This window comes from Natator depressus, chromosome 5 (genome assembly GCF_965152275.1).
Source record: "Natator depressus isolate rNatDep1 chromosome 5, rNatDep2.hap1, whole genome shotgun sequence".
Taxonomy (NCBI): domain Eukaryota; kingdom Metazoa; phylum Chordata; order Testudines; family Cheloniidae; genus Natator; species Natator depressus.
Window position 1 is genome coordinate 28,189,050 of NC_134238.1, and position 18,027 is coordinate 28,207,076.

The 18,027-nt window shown below is 40.2% G+C and overlaps 1 protein-coding gene across 1 annotated transcript in view; it reads right to left on the reverse strand.

Moving 5' to 3' along the window:
* TTC33 (tetratricopeptide repeat domain 33) overlaps nucleotides 1-18,027 on the reverse strand; it is a 124,592-nt gene that overhangs the window by 58,071 nt on the left and 48,494 nt on the right. The gene's annotated exons all lie outside the window — the stretch shown is intronic.

Sequence of the window (18,027 nt, forward strand, 5' to 3'; positions counted from 1 at the left end):
CTGATTGTGGGTGCCGAGCACTTCTGAAAATCTCAGTGACTTGCCACAGGCCCCATAGTAAGCCCTTGGCAGAACTGAGAACTGTAACCAGATCTCCTGAATCTCAGTCCAATTCCTTAATTTCAAAACCATCCTTCTTCTCTGTCCCTTGATTTGGGATTAAATAGTAGCAAATCTCTTTTAATCACAACCAAAGAAAAAAACATCCCATCTGATCACTCTTGACGTAGATTTCCTTTTAAAATTCTTTCCAGTCTAAGAAGCCTACTAAAATTTGGCTATCCGTTTTATTTTTTCTACTGCAACTAAAGAGATACTCAATGTATAATCACTACATTGCATTTAATCATAATCCCTATTTTTTAAAAGATCATATTAAAAAGTAAATCAAATTATCTTTCTTTAATTTCAAATATAACAGAATATTCTGTGTAAACCGGAGCACTGACTGTGGTCTTAAAATTTAAAGATTCAGTCATCAACGTGACTGGGAAAATATTTGACTGCTAGGCATTAGGTTGTCCTCCAACAGGGAACATGGAAAGAAGCAGACTGAAAATGAAAAAGGCTAAGGCTTTATCTATTAGACAAGTACTACTTAAGCTAAATTGATATATTTAAGATTTTAAATTGGTTTAAGTGTGTTTACATTAGGGGTTTCCACAAGTGTAATGAGACAGAATTTATATTAATTTCATTACACCAGTGCAATTTTTCTAATTTAGACAAGGCCTGAGATAAATACTAGGAATGCTGTTGGATGGGGCTCCACATATTCTCTGATCCCATGACTGCAAAATCCATCCCCCCACACACACCCCGAACCCCTCATCCCTCACCCCCACATCCCAACCCTCTGCCCCAGCCCTGAGCCCCTCCCACACCCAAACCTCTCATCCCCAGCTCCGTTGGGTTACGGGCATCAACAATTTTCTTCAAGTGGGTCCTCAGGAAAAAAAGTTTGAAAACCACTGGTATAGACAACTGATTCATACATGTCCTGATCCACTGCCTGCTTAAGTTAATGGGGTCTTTCCATTGACTTCTATAAGTTTTGATCAGGCCTATACTGTGTAAACTTTAACTGAATGTATCTATTTTAAATATACAGCCAAATTAGCCATGTATACATGCATGAACAGTGCAGCCTACCTTTCTCATGGATCAGTGTTAAAAATATCACATATTTTTACACCAATAAACTATTGTGCCTGTTAAATGCAATTTTCAAATGCACATAAAGTGATCAAATCATAATGATTTTTTCCACTGTATTCAAAGGCACTTGTCCTCAAGGAGGGCTTTCTCTCTGATAAATTTCAGCTTTTAACTCAGTTGCTTAGGCGCTAGACCTATTAAAATTAGTCACAAGATATATATACTGCAACTTTTTATGTAATATGTATAAAACTGGAAAAATTTTACACACACATTTTTCATACTCAAAATAGCTTTCAGCTGTTTTTATCCCATCTTTCTTAAAAAAAAAAAAAAAAAAAACCTCTCTCTGGCAGGGACCAGGTCTGGAGAATTTCAGCCCAATAGATGAAGATTTCAGAACTTTATGAGTGACAGAAAACAGGTTATAATGGAAACCCCTTGGGCAATCAAACTATGATTGTCACTAGTGCTTCAGCTATAATTACCCTTTTAAAAAAGTTTACAGATGAAAATGGCTGACAACTATGTTTAGAATTCAAGTTAAATATAAGCCAAAGGGATGTTTCAATGTGTTTTCACATTTTCTCAAAGTTAAACCACCAACTTAGTATTTATGACCTCACTTCATTCTTAGTAGACAAGTGTCCACATTTCATTATAATTGCTGGCAATCTCAGCCGGGGTAGCAAGATGTCTTTTAGACTGTCAACACTTTGGGGCAGGGACTGTCATTTGCTATGTGTTTGTACAATGTCTAGCACAGCACTATCACAATATAAATGTTAAATAGCAAAAAGGATTAGATAAGCATGGAAATCCCTCAGTTCAATCATGAGTAAGGCTGTGAGTTTGTCATGGGGGTCACAGAACCTCCGTGACTTCTGCAGCGGCCAGCGCCCCGGGCAGCTCAGGCAGCCCCTGCGCCAGTCGCACTGGCCGCTGCTGGGGCAGTCTTGGGTCACTGTGCACGCCCCTAGCTAGTAGCAGCAGAGTTTGGGTGTGGGAGGGGGCAGAAGGTGGGGCACGGGATGGGGTGAGGCGAGCTCTGGGCAGCACTTACCTGGGGGGGCTCCCCGGAAGCAGTGACATCCCCCTCACTCAGCTCCTAGGCGGAGGCATGGACAGGCAGCTCTGCACCACCTGCAGGCACTGCCCCTGTAGCTCCCATTGGCCACGGTTCCTGGCCAATATGAGCTGCGAAGCCAGAGCTCTGGGCACAGGCAGCGTACAATGCCTGGCCATGCCTCTGCCCAGGAGGTGGGCAAGGAGGATGTCGCTGCTTCCGGGGAGGCACGGAGCCCAGGTGTGCTCTCCCAGCTATTGGAACAGAATGATGAGCATTAATTTCATTAGCACTGCTCTCAGTTCAACCTATGAACTTAAGGCAGAGTGATCAAAGAGGAAAGACCACTGTCGGAGAGCAGCACTCCAAAACTACCTACTTGAACTGTAAGGAAGGCACAGTAGGATTGAGACCTATTTGTGGGTAGGGGCTGTACCAATTACAGAAAAATTACTCGTTCTTCTGACCCCACCACTGACTGTTGTTGCTTATGTATAAATAAGACATTTCAGGTGTAATTCATCTGACCCTCTCTCAAAGCATTAAGTTTATTGTTAAAAATGTAAATACGTCCATTAGTACAGAGGTACAAACTGTGGTCCGTGGAGCACCCGTCGTCCGTGAGCTCCACTCAGGTGGTCCGCAGATAGTTCCCTCTAAGATGTGCGCCTGGGTGGCTGCACACAAGAGAATGAAAGCGCAGGCGTGGCTCCACTAATTAGGTGCCTTGACCCAGGAAAAGACGCATATGTAACATGAGGTGAAGGCCTTGTGGGGAATAGGGGGTAGGTGGCAGTGGGGTGAGAAGAGTGGGTGGGCGGAATTTGGGACGTGCAGGGCTACAGCGGCCAGAGAAAGAGGCGACTTTCCCCAGCTCCAGGGCTGCAGCTACCGAGGAGAGACGGCCCTCCTTCCCAGCCTCAGCTCTGTGGCTGCTGTGGTGGGGGAGAGACCCCCCTCCTTCCCAGTCCCAACTTGGGGGCTGCTGCGGTGGGGGAGAGACGCCCCTCCTTCCCAGCCCCAGCTTGAGAGCTGCCATAGTGGGGGTCAGAGGGCACATCCATCATACGTCAAAGATAAGACTACCGATATTAAAATATGAGTTTATTTGTAGAACAAAAACATGTTAATTATTAAATTTTTTTATATAGCGCTTTTATACAAAGCGCTTTACAACAGTTAACTAATGGTACAAACAACATTTGGAAAGATCATTAAGTGGTCCACCGAGACCCTCAGCAATTTTCAAGTGGTCCGAGAAAAAAAAAGTTTGAGAACCACTGCATTAGTAGAAAATCTATTTTACAAATATGCAGAAAGTTCATACACACTTTAATTCTAAAAAAATTATGCCATTGTTGTTCTACAAACAAAACTGAGTATGAGCCTCAAAGGTGAAGCATGCTGTTCAGTGTAATAATATGCAGGGGGGGGGGGGGAATCTCCCTTCTACAGAGTTTTACCTCTAATCGAAAGCTTTCTTGGCTCATTCTTTTAAAAGAAAAAGTTTGTAGTTTATTAAATGTCAGACATGCTACTGAAAAAACTGTGTGGGGCTATAAGATACAGATGTAAAAGCTGATATTCCAGTAAATATTTGATGAAAACCATAAATTCTGTTTGTAATAAAAATTAAGCTAACTCAAGAGCAGTTATCAAACTACACAATAAACTACCCTCTATCCTTTTCTCTATACCAGTCAACATCTCCTAGTATTTTTCTTTTGCATCTAACTTTAGTGGAAAATGAATATGTAACAGTAAAGGTACATATTCAGTATAATCAGACCCTAAACATTATAACTGCTTTAGGTTTAATTAAGTAGCACTGACTCCAAACTATTTGTAGATTAACAATCCTCTCTCCTCTCTCAGAGAGTCTTAGGATCCTTGTCTGGATATGCAGCACTATTCCTGCTCTTGGTACACAACCTAGGGAACCCGTGAACGTTAGAAGACCCCTTAATGAGGGGAATCTGAGCTGTGCATGGGGGTGATGATAGAGAAGTGAGGATTCAGTTTAGGAGATCTGGGGGAAGAAGCCAAAGGAATCGGAGCTTCATTCTGAAAATCCACAGGCAGTTCATCAAAGCAGAGTCCCTTTCACCTACTCTTCCTCTAATCCAGTGCATGTGGAATGCTCACACACACACACGCGCCAAAACCTGTTTTTTCCTTTTGTTCCCTGAATAGGAGAGACAGAATGAAGAAACAAAACAGGACAAGCAAAATAAATGTATATTAAAACTGGGTAATTAACATTAACTCCATATGATTGGTGCTGGTCATTCTGACGAGTGTTCATGATTCAAAGGGGAGGAAAGTGGGATGCTCAAGAATAGCTCAGGCTGCAGAAACAGAAGTTGGGGGAAAGCATTAGTGCTTCCCAACTTTCTCCATCTAATAAACCTCATAGGGCTCATCAGAAGGGGAGTTCCATTGCTGACCAGAGGAGGTTCATCAGATGAAGAAGGGGAAGAAGAGCTAGTGTTCCCTGCCACACATACCATTGGGCTGTTCTTGAGCGCATGCAAAGTAGCAGTAACCTCCAACTGGAACCCACTTTCATGGCTCCCCAACCAATCATTGAGTCACTGGTGGGACAGCATGTGGGCATGGGGCAGAAGTGGATGTCCTACTCATGGGGGTTGGGGTGCTGTCAGCAATAAGGGGTGGGGGGTTCGGGAGGAAGCCCCCAAAACCACAGTTTATCCATTCTATTATTATTTTAAAAACAAAGGAAATTCTAACACAAAATCTCTATTAATATTAATGTTGCTGGCACATATCAGTGGTTTATCAGTCATTAGAGTAGATATTATCTTCTGCAGCATAATAGGCAATGAGTTTCCACTGGCCTGACCAATTCAGCGTACCCCAACTCAGTATGGTTATAATATATGTAATATATCACTGGAAAATGTAATACCTGTGACTTACTGATCATTAATATTCTTGTGTGATGTACATACAGGGTGTGTATTAAGAGTTGTGGATACATGCTAGAATGATGATTAAAATGGGTTTAAACCAGGCACGTCAGGGGAGTTGTTAACAGGTCTGCCCTAGACAAAGGAATGTGTTTGCTTCTCTGACCAGCCTGGTCATCAGGCAGAGACAATGAAGATCTATTTACATATTAGGTACATAAAGCTATTAAGCTAGCAAATGGGTGGGGGGAGACACATAGCATCTACATCCAGAAGGAGACAGAACCTTGGTCTGGTTTTATTTTCAAATAATATATTGCAAAGATTTACTGATCTAAAAAGATAAGAGGGCTGAACCTCAAGTGATAAGCATTTGAATCAACTGATTGTGTACAATATTATTGAATTATAAAAGTGTACTGGGAGAGGTCTTCTATGAAAGTCAATGACACTGTAGTGATTAATATCACTGTGAACTGTATGTATTAACGTTACATAAGGAATTATGAATACTATTAATATTATGCTTTACAGTCTGTGACCCAAACAAAGGGAGAAACAGGTCTCTCCCAGTCAGGAGAATGTCATGTATTCAAAGAAATTAAGGAAGATGTGACCAAAAACAATGGAAGCCTCATTTACATAGAACTCAACAGGAGATGGGAAGCCCACAGGAAGGGAAGAACAGCATGAGGTCATCCTGCCTCTTGCAACAACGTCACTTAACTTTTACAGATATGCTTATCAAAGGTTTACTGGACTATACAGAGAGGGGCAGAGAACCCTTAAGTTATCCATCACTAGACAGACATAAGGGAACAGAGATCTTGCAAGCTGAGAAAGATGGATCTCAACCAAGGAGGGTGAGGGTGTTTGAAGTCTCTGGGAACTGAATACAGATTTGACAAACATCTTTCATACAGGAAGAGAAGGGAAGCCAGCCCCTTGTACTTCTGTGGAAGGTCCTGACTGAAAGAAAGTCAGCCATTTCTAGGAAGAAGGAAGATTGGTGAGAGAAACCATCTTGAACAAAGCCTCTACCTTGCTATATTAAGTTTTAGACTTTAAGGCGCATGTTTTCACTTTATTTGCTTGTAATACTTTATTCCTTTTCACTTGGCATCACTTAATCTATCCCCTGCTGTGTTTGCAGGAAATGGTATATTTACCCCAGTTAAGTTAATAAGCTGTGATGTGCTTTTCTCTCTTTAAAATAACCTTATTATATACCTCTGAACTGTCCAGGAGAGGGCTAGATGTTGAAGAGCACATGGCTTTGGGAAAATCTGGGACTGGGAGTGTGTTGGGGTCACCTTGCTGGTTGTAACCAAGGCTGTTGGAAGCCAGAATGGGGCTGTGGGCTGCAGACCGGCTGCTGGGGTCAGAGTTGGTGAACCAGGCCTGGCTGCATAGCACACAGACACTCAGGGTGTGACCTGCAGACTTGTTGCTGACCGTGAACATCCCAGGCTGGGAGCTATAGTGGCAAAGCATTGTGAGGCACTCAGGGTTACAGGGTAAGAGGTGACAAACCCCCTGACTTGTTTGGATTGTACCCCAAACTCCGTAACATCTTCCAAAAACATTTTGGACGGCTTTTTTATTTTAATTCAAATGTTAGAAATCAAGGAATTGCACGTCTCAAACAAGGTACCTTAAAACACTGTCCTGAAAAATATCAAGACCTCATATTACCTTATCCATAATTAGTGAAGAGTGTAATTCTCTGTGACCACAAAATCTAGAAATCCTTGTCTGAGTGTGGCTCTTTTCAATGGTTATACACAGTACTTAGAAAAATTTTACCACTTTCCAATTACACAAATAGCGTGCTGAAGGGAATCATTCCTCATTCCTCCTTAAGGGACAGATCTGGCAAAGGGCTGAGGACTCTAACTCACAGAAGTGCTCAGCCCTTGCAGGATCAAGCTTTACAACTCCATGCAGGAGTCAGTCCTTCATATACAAACTTCATAGGCTGAAATTATAATGCTTACATCAAAAGAACAAAGATTATTAAGATCACTTAGCATCAGAGACACACAATCAATGTTCAGTGCTGCACATCCCAAATAATACTCTACATACAGAAAAGGGAAGATGATAGACTAGCATCTGCACACAGGCAAAGTTAAGGTAGTTCAGGTGCCCTGTTAGCAAACTTAACTCTATTTTCTGGGTTTCATACATTAGAGGGGTTCCATTTTTTATTTGTTTACATTTTTCAAAGGTAATTTGTACTAAGACCAGTTGCAGCCTTGATATATGCTTTCAATTTTAACTTGACATTTTTTGTGCTGGAAATCATACAGATTTATTCATGAAGCCTTCCTTTCTTTCATAGAGCAAAGTCAAACTATATTCTGGGTTGAATTAAATGAATCCAGTTTTACCCATCCCATTCACTAGAGTTGTGAGTTTACGTTTTAGCTTATATGAACTTGATGAAACTTTGGCAAGATTCCCAAATAAAATGCTGAATTTCAGAATTACATTGTATGTGTTGTTCTTGATGATGATAATAAATAATAATAACAATAATAAATAATATCACCATCACCACCTAGTTCTTATACAGTGCTTTTCTCAGTACATCTCAATGCCTTACAAAGTTCAGTACCATTATCTCCATTTTTACAGATGGGAAAACTGAGTCATAGAATGAAGTGACTTGCCCAAAGGCACAAGCAGACCAATCACAGAGCAAGGAACAGAACTCACATCTCCTGAGTCCCAGTCCAGTGCTCTAACCACTGGGTAACACTGCCTCCCTTGTAACTCAGAAAGGAGCTAGAAAAAATACGAAACCATTGTAATTAAAACATATCTATATTTGTCATTCAAAGGCAGATATGAGTAAGCACAAGCTATAGCGAATCTATTTTTTATCTAGTCCTGCCTAACACAAATGAGAGATCCTAGTGCATAAAAAAAGTTTTAAACAAGAAAAACATCGTCAAAGAAAATGATATTTAGTAGGCAAATACATATAATAGAAAATGAAAGAAAACGTATATATATTTTTATTTGGAACAAATTAATCATATTCTCATTCTCCTGTGAGAGTATTATAATTTTTTTTTTTTTTAACAGAAAGCAACCAATTGCTTTCAAACTTATTTGAATTAACTATAGGTGTGTGGTATATGTGCCATGGCAGGTCAATAAAAACTAGCAGGTATTTTTATTTCAGTTCAAGCAATCAAGTTTTCAAAATCTGTAAGTTACATACATACGCATTATGTAGGTCTAATGACATACACACATCTTTGTGGCTTTTATTTTTCACAAAGTTTTTTTTTTATTTTAATTTCTAAAGGTACGTTTTTTCATAAAATAATTTCCCTAGAAGGGGGAAAACAACGCAGGTTAACAAAATGTGAAGACAAAACAGAGATATCATTGCTGTTCTAATATTTAGCTAGGAGCTATAAAGATATCAAGAAAAACCAATCTGTGGAGAATACCTTTTTGTGTTTAAATTTTACATACTCCTTTGGCTGATAATCCCTCTAGCTTTTCAAAAATGCCTTCCACAGCTTTGATTTTTTTCTGGCAGTACTATCCCCAATGTATCATCAATATGACACAATGAGTTATTTTTCAAAAGCCAGGCATACATTTATGCACTTCTTATAAACAATCACCATGTTTTTGTCTAAATTTCTTTTAATAAGCCATTTGGGGATTCGCAAGTAACTACATATATTTCTATATGCATGGCTATTTCTATATGCTTGATCTTTGAAAATTAGGCTCAGGTTACCCAAAGCTACGCTGACTGGTTCCTTTCAATGAGGTTACAGTAAAATATTAGCATTCCCAAAGATTTATATAATTTTTAAAAACTAGTTTGACCACCTTGATAACATAGATCTTAGATTTTATCCAGTGATTTCTGCATCGAGCCTAACAACCTGTAGCAGGATTTAAGAAATATAGCCAATCTTGATTTAAAGATTCCATGTAAAGGAGAATTTACCACTTCCCTTTGTGATCCATTGCAAATATATGTTTTTAACTGTAAGAGTAATTAATATCCTATTTCCAGTTTGATCTTTGCTGACTTCTCCCCATTGGATCCAGTACAGCCTTTACCTGCTAGATTAAAGAGCCCTCTAGGTTCAGTTAACTTCTCTCTGTGCTGGTAGTTATAGACCTGATCAACTTCCTCTTCAATAACCTGAAAAGTTTGAATTCCTTTAGTCTCTTATTGAAAGGCATGTTTTTCAGACCAAAAATGATTCTTGTTCTTCTATAATATATGGAAACCAGAACTGGACTCTGTATTCTAGCAGCTGTCTCACCAATGTCCATATATCAAAGAACTGTGTTACCCATTTTTGCTACAGCATCACACTGGGAGCTCATGTTCAGTTGATAATCTACAGTGATCCCCCTAAATCCTTTCCAGAGGACTCAGTTTGTACCTTGACATGTAAATAAACAGAAAAATCACCCTGATCTAACTTCTAGAAAGACAACTATGCACTACTGTGTGTAGCATACATGTTATGCAGAATTGTTCTACACCAAAAAAGGAAATAACTCAAACTATCGACACCATGACTTTCTAATAAGTTTGATACCATCTACTGTTTTAGATATTAACCCTCCATATTTGCTATCTTTGTGGTATAGATAAAATCTTCTCTTTTCTGCAGACCACTGTTAATGTTACCAACTTTCTTTCTGTAATATTTTAAACATGCTCTATTCACAATAAGCCCTACCAGGGAGTACCTTACTAGGCCATTGTACATTTCATAGGTAGCTGAAAAATTGAGATATCAAAAGTTGTAATGCCCAGGCTGGCATGGTTAATGGCTTGCTTTGTGATAATAGCTTAGTTTCAACAAAAATTATTAGCATTTTAACAACACTTCACATTTTCAAAGTGCTGTACCAACATTAAAAAATTGAGCCTTTTTACCTCTATTTTACAGATCAAGAAACAGAGAGATTAAGCCATTTGCTCAAGGACACACAATGAGTCAACGGGCGAAAAGATTAGAATTGAGAAGTTCCTTACTTCCATCCCCATGCTCATACCATTAAACCACATCTTCTCTCAAAAGTACTGATCTGCAAAATAATGTTTCACACTTCTTTGAACCTTTGTCTTTCCTATGGCACTTTCTGAAGTGAAAACAAAGTTATAACTGAGATCAGGACCAAGCCAAATCCTGAAGATAGGAGAAAGTTTCAAAAAGAGATTTTATTAACTCTATTACATAGCGGTGGGCAAACTGCAGCCCGTGGGCACACAGGGCCCATCAGGGCAAGCTGCTGGCAGGCCGCCAGGCCATTTCTTTACATTTGCACAGGCACCCGCAGCTCCCAGTGGCTGCAGTTCACTGTTCCCGGCCAATGGGAGCTGCAGGAAGCGGCGAGGGCCTGGCCACTGCTTCCCGCATCTCCCATTGGCAGGGAACGGCGAAAAAAATAACAAGATGTTAGGATGTATAAGGTATAGGATAGTGACTGATATTATAGTGTATTATAATGCCTTTATATAAATCAATGGTGCAACTTCATTTGGAATACTGTCTGTACTATTGCTCACCCCTTTTCAAAAAGGGTATTGCAGAACTCGAAGAGGGTTCAGAAGAAGAGTGATGAGAATGATCAAGGGCCTAGAAAAACTTTCATATGAAGGCCGATTGAAAAGACTGGGATTATGTATCTTAAAAGGAAAGCAAATAAGAGGGGACATGATAAACGTATATAAAATAATAAGTGGTCCACAGAAGGTAATTCGGGAACTTCTGTTCTTCCTCTATGATAACACAAGAATAAAAGGACATTTAACCAATTTAAATGGTGGGAAATTTAAAACTGATAAAATACTTTTGTACACAATTTGTGATTAAACTGTGAAACTCATTGCCACAGGATGTCATTGAGTCCAATCATTTAACAAAATTAAAAAAGGTTGGGGATATTTATATGGATATCAAGATTATATAGAGTTATCATAATTAACAAATTTTAGAAGGGATATTAAACTTTGTGCTTCAGGGTTTAAGACAATCTCTATCAGATAACAGGATGAGACCTATGTGGGGAGTAGATTATCCCACAGCTGCTTACATCTTCCTCTGCAGCATCAAGTGCTGACTACTAAGAGTCAGGATACTGGGCTAGAGGGACCTTTGGACCTATGTTCCAATGCATATTAAGCAAGTAAACAGGCTATATTCCTTGATATGCTGTAATTAACCAAATCTGGCACCTATGTCCAAAGATCAGGCTTAGTCCTGGAAAGAAAACTAACAGTAACATTAATATTTTTCTTGATTCCTATAAAATACCTGTTCCTGTTCAATATCGGAACAAAATGCTGACTCAACCAGTGTCATCAGAACTAACATTTTCTTTGATGGCCAGATCCCAATCTCAAAAACATGAACACACTGTTGTGCATCTAAAAAAAAACCTGGTTACTAAACATGTTTATGCAACAAGAGAGTTCTCCATCTTGCTGTTTATTCTGCCTCAAGCATTATCCGTACCTGATGCCTCAAGAGATATCTCCTACCCACCACCTCATGATACACATATAACAAATTGTGCAATGTTGTACACGAGGATAAGGAAAGGGCAGAATTTTCTGCTGACTTGAAAAGTGACCAGTTTCACCTTGGGTGATCAGAAAAAACATGGATTACTTTACATTAAAAAAATGTATTTTTGACCATAAAATTATCTCGCATTTGTCTTCATAACTTTCTGTAGAAAATTTCACAGGTTGATTGACAATATACTGCTTTAGAAATGTTACCTTTTATTGTTTCCTAAATTACAGCCTTAGTTTCACTGGGTACTTCCCTGCTCTCATATTATGTGACAAGATAAAAGGAAAGGATTGATCCATTTTCTATATGTTCTTCATAATTTTGAAAATGTCACTTAACTTGCTTAGCATTTTTTCTTTTCCAGGATAAATAATCCTAGTTTTTGAAGTTTCTTGTCAAATGTAAACTTTGACATGCCACTAACAATTTTTATTACCCTGCTCAGAACGTTCTCAAAATCTGCTGCAGAACTGCCTTGAGGTGGGGTGACCAAACACGACAGCACTCAGAAAGCAAAACTACTTAACTATCATTCTGCTTCACAGAAAGTATATTTCTGTGGGCTCATTCCTAGATGTTACTTCTTTAGCAAAATATTGACAGAACTCCCCCAACTTCTCAAGGGTTTTTTATCCTAAAGGATACACAAGGTCGGGATTCTGCCAGCCGTTTTGCACCAGCCGATGTCTAGTATAAATGTAGCTCCCCAAACATTTCAGTCAGTTCATTTGATTGTATTGGATGTGAAGCTCCTAGATGAAAAAGCCAATTAAAATGACCAAAAGTGTAAAAAAAAAGAAAAAAAAAAAGCCTCAGAGGAAAAAAACCCTGAAAAATAAGGTGCAAGAGTTTGAAAAACATAACTAAAAAAAGAAAAAAGAAAAGGAGTACTTGTGGCACCTTAGAGACTAACCAGTTTATTTGAGCATGAGCTTTCGTGAGCTACAGCTCACTTCATCGGATGCATAGCATATCGTGGAAACTGCAGAAGACATTATATACACACAGAGACCATGAAACAAAACTTCCTCCCACCCCACTCTCCTGCTGGTAACAGCTTATCTAAAGTGATCATCAAGGAGGGCCATTTCCAGCACAAATCCAGGTTTTCTCACCCTTCCCCCCCCCCGCCCTTTCCCCCACAGACACACATACAAACTCACTCTCCTGCTGGTAATAGCCCATCCCTCTTTGAAACCTCTCTTTATAATGCGCATGATAATCAAGGTGGGTCATTTCCAGCACTAATCCAGGTTTTCTCACCCCCCCCCAAGCGCACCCCCCCCTCCAAAAACCACACACACAAACTCACTCTCCTGCTGGCAATAGCTCATCTTACAATGTGCACAGCAATAATCCAAGTTTAACCAGAACGTCTTGGGGGGGGGGGGGGTTTGTAGGAAAAAAACAAGGGGAGATAGGCTACCTTGCATAATGACTTAGCCACTCCCAGTCTCTATTCAAGCCCAAATTAATAGTATCCAATTTGCAAATGAATTCCAATTCAGCAGTTTCTCGCTGGAGTCTGGATTTGAAGTTTTTTTGCTTTAAGATAGCGACCCTCATGTCTGTGATTGCGTGACCAGAGAGATTGAAGTGTTCTCCGACTGGTTTATGAATGTTATAATTCTTAACATCTGATTTGTGTCCATTTATTCTTTTACGTAGAGACTGTCCAGTTTGACCAATGTACATGGCAGAGGGGCATTGCTGGCACATGATGGCATATATCACATTGGTGGATGTGCAGGTGAACGAGCCTCTGATAGTGTGGCCGATGTTGTTAGGCCCTGTGATGGTGTTCCCTGAATAGATATGTGGGCACAGTTGGCAACGGGCTTTGTTGCAAGGATAGGTTCCTGGGTTAGTGGTTCTGTTGTGTGGTATGTGGTTGTTGGTGAGTATTCGCTTCAGGTTGGGGGGCTGTCTGTAGGCAAGGACTGGCCTTTCTCCCAAGATTTGTGAGAGTGTTGGGTCATCCTTCAGGATAGGTTGTAGATCCTTAATAATGCGTTGGAGGGGTTTATAACGCCCCTACTTTACTTGCGCTATATTGATGACATCTTCATCATCTGGACCCATGGAAAAGAAGCCCTTGAGGAATTCCACCATGATTTCAACAATTTCCCTCCCACCATCAACCTCAGCCTGGTCCAGTCCACACAAGAGATCCACTTCCTGGACACTACAGTGCTAATAAACGATGGTCACATCAACACCACCCTATACCGGAAACCTACTGACCGCTATTCCTACCTACATGCCTCCAGCTTTCACCCTGACCACACCACACGATCCATCGTCTACAGCCAAGCTCTGCGATACAACCGCATTTGCTCCAACCCCTCAGACAGAGACAAACACCTACAAGATCTCTATCAAGCATTCTTACAACTACAATACCCACCTGCGGAAGTGAAGAAACAGATTGATAGAGCCAGAAGAGTTCCCAGAAGTCACCTACTACAGGACAGGCCTAACAAAGAAAATAACAGAACGCCACTAGCCGTCACCTTCAGCCCCCAACTAAAACCCCTCCAACGCATTATTAAGGATCTACAACCTATCCTGAAGGATGACCCAACACTCTCACAAATCTTGGGAGAAAGGCCAGTCCTTGCCTACAGACAGCCCCCCAACCTGAAGCGAATACTCACCAACAACCACATACCACACAACAGAACCACTAACCCAGGAACCTATCCTTGCAACAAAGCCCGTTGCCAACTGTGCCCACATATCTATTCAGGGGACACCATCACAGGGCCTAACAACATCGGCCACACTATCAGAGGCTCGTTCACCTGCACATCCACCAATGTGATATATGCCATCATGTGCCAGCAATGCCCCTCTGCCATGTACATTGGTCAAACTGGACAGTCTCTACGTAAAAGAATAAATGGACACAAATCAGATGTTAAGAATTATAACATTCATAAACCAGTCGGAGAACACTTCAATCTCTCTGGTCACGCAATCACAGACATGAGGGTCGCTATCTTAAAGCAAAAAAACTTCAAATCCAGACTCCAGCGAGAAACTGCTGAATTGGAATTCATTTGCAAATTGGATACTATTAATTTGGGCTTGAATAGAGACTGGGAGTGGCTAAGTCATTATGCAAGGTAGCCTATCTCCCCTTGTTTTTTCCTACAACTCCCCCCCAAGACGTTCTGGTTAAACTTGGATTATTGCTGTGCACATTGTAAGATGAGCTATTGCCAGCAGGAGAGTGAGTTTGTGTGTGTGGTTTTTGGAGAGGGGTGTGTGTGTGGGGGGGGGGGTGAGAAAACCTGGATTAGTGCTGGAAATGACCCACCTTGATTATCATGCGCATTATAAAGAGAGGTTTCAAAGAGGGATGGGCTATTACCAGCAGGAGAGAGAGTTTGTATGTGTGTCTGTGTGGGAAAGGGGGGGGGGAGGGTGAGAAAACCTGGATTTGTGCTGGAAATGGCCCTCCTTGATGATCACTTTAGATAAGCTGTTACCAGCAGGAGAGTGGGGTGGGAGGAAGTTTTGTTTCATGGTCTCTGTGTGTATATAATGTCTTCTGCAGTTTCCACGATATGCTATGCATCCGATGAAGTGAGCTGTAGCTCACGAAAGCTCATGCTCAAATAAACTGGTTAGTCTCTAAGGTGCCACAAGTACTCCTTTTCTTTTTTCTTTTTACGAATACAGACTAACACGGCTGTTACTCTGAAACCTGTCATTATGCAAGGCACTGCATTTAGCCGCATGGAGTGGAAATCTATCAACTGCATGAAAAAACTTGTACAGATACAGACAGACATCATCTTCCTTTCCAAATGCAAACAGATGGACATCGTACCAAAAGGACTGAAGGTAAAAAATCCATTACAATCTACATACCACACAGACTATGCTGACAGCTTGTGCCACACGCTCTCAAAGAAACTGCGGAATCACCTGATCAACATCCTCTACAGCAAACAGGGTCGCTATCTTAAAGCAAAAAAACTTCAAATCCAGACTCCAGCGAGAAACTGCTGAATTGGAATTCATTTGCAAATTGGATACTATTAATTTGGGCTTGAATAGAGACTGGGAGTGGCTAAGTCATTATGCAAGGTAGCCTATCTCCCCTTGTTTTTTTCCTACAAACCCCCCCCCCCCCAAGACGTTCTGGTTAAACTTGGATTATTGCTGTGCACATTGTAAGATGAGCTATTGCCAGCAGGAGAGTGAGTTTGTGTGTGTGGTTTTTGGAGGGGGGGGTGCGCTTGGGGGGGGGTGAGAAAACCTGGATTAGTGCTGGAAATGACCCACCTTGATTATCATGCGCATTATAAAGAGAGGTTTCAAAGAGGGATGGGCTATTACCAGCAGGAGAGTGAGTTTGTATGTGTGTCTGTGGGGGAAAGGGCGGGGGGGGGGGAAGGGTGAGAAAACCTGGATTTGTGCTGGAAATGGCCCTCCTTGATGATCACTTTAGATAAGCTGTTACCAGCAGGAGAGTGGGGTGGGAGGAAGTTTTGTTTCATGGTCTCTGTGTGTATATAATGTCTTCTGCAGTTTCCACGATATGCTATGCATCCAATGAAGTGAGCTGTAGCTCACGAAAGCTCATGCTCAAATAAACTGGTTAGTCTCTAAGGTGCCACAAGCACTCCTTTTCTTTTTTCTTTTTACGGCTGTTACTCTGAAACTAAAAAAAGGAATCTCCAGACTGTAATGGGAGTTAGGAAAACAAATCTGCAAAATGATGTTTTCAGAGAAGCTGAACCATAGGTAAGTAACTTCCCCTTGTCTAAAGATACAATTTTCACTCCAATTTTATTACAGTACTTTTAAATATGTAGAAGCCTGATTCTTCACTCTGTTGCACAATGTATAGTTACCAAATTAGAATAGCAACATTTTACGAACGTGTCACTAACTACACAAAGTGCAAGACTGTGGAGAACTAAGCCCAGAGTCTTTTCCAAAAAGAGTCTTCAGATATATAATAAACACTAATTGTGGATAAATGAAATACTGTACTGAATGGTGAGAAGTGGCAATAACTCTTATACTGTTCAGTTTGTGTCTGTAAGACTCCCTGGATAACTCAAGTCAGATAGAAACTTACGATTTCTTTAAAATTCCAGTTAAAATTTTAATTGACTGATGCTGGTGTTGTTAATTTAATAGTTGCCATTTAGGACAAGTAAACAAGCAACACAGATGAAACCAATGCTAAAATGTTATTCATTTTCATAATTTTTTATGGGGTAGCAAGAAAGGAGGAATAGCAACTGTAAATGACAAATGCTGTGTTGCTCTCAACTGTCAGAAACATCCAAACAATAAACATGTAAATCAATGTGCTGCCCTCCCTTCCCCTAATGAAAAGTAAATATCTATAAACTATGCTGTAGATGTATCCAGAATACCTAATTTTAATGACATGATATGATGTGATGCCTATGGCTAACAGCCACCCCAGAGTTGTGGCATAGTAGATACAAATGAAACCTTCGTTTTTTGGGGGTTTTTTTGCCACATGAATATTATTTTTGAAAGAACAGGGAGCAGTTTTATCATAGGAAGCAGGAACTCCTTTCTCAGATGTATATGGATGTAAAAGAAATAAAATACCTTATGTAACCTTGGGCAAATCACATAGGGCCAGTAATAGACGCACATTTGAATTTTATGGGATATTTAATTAATGTTTATTTCGAGTAAAAACAAAACCCAACTCCACAAATAATTTAAATCCAAATGTTTAATCTTCATCAGCAGAGAATGTTTTTTAAAAATCTACATAGTTTTTTTTGAATATTTCATTCTCACTTGACAGCCGTGGAATAACACAGCATACTTCATTTCATCTACAAAATATAGGCTTTGTGATTTCACTAAAAATGGAATGACTCTCTGCAGAACAATACAGTTTTCTCCCTTCTTTTTTGAAAATGGGATACTTCTGCAATGGTTTCAGAAAGCAAGACTTGAAGAATCTTGCCAATTTTTATTTAATTGCATGTGAAATCCCAAAGCTCCCCTAAACTACCAGAATTGCTTTCTTCAGTTATGCTACTAACCATCTGGGAGCTATAGAGGCTTGGCAGGATTTCAGGACAGCTTGCTAAATCTACGAAACATAAACATCTCCTGCTTACAACTCACTATTTCAACAACACATCTGGGAAACTGAATCCCTGACACTCTTAAACAAGATAATTAAGCAAAAGTCAGATTTCTATATAAATATGTATTTAATTAAAAACTTCTATGTAAAATACCCACTTTAGGGTACAAATTCTGGTCTTTGATATTCAGC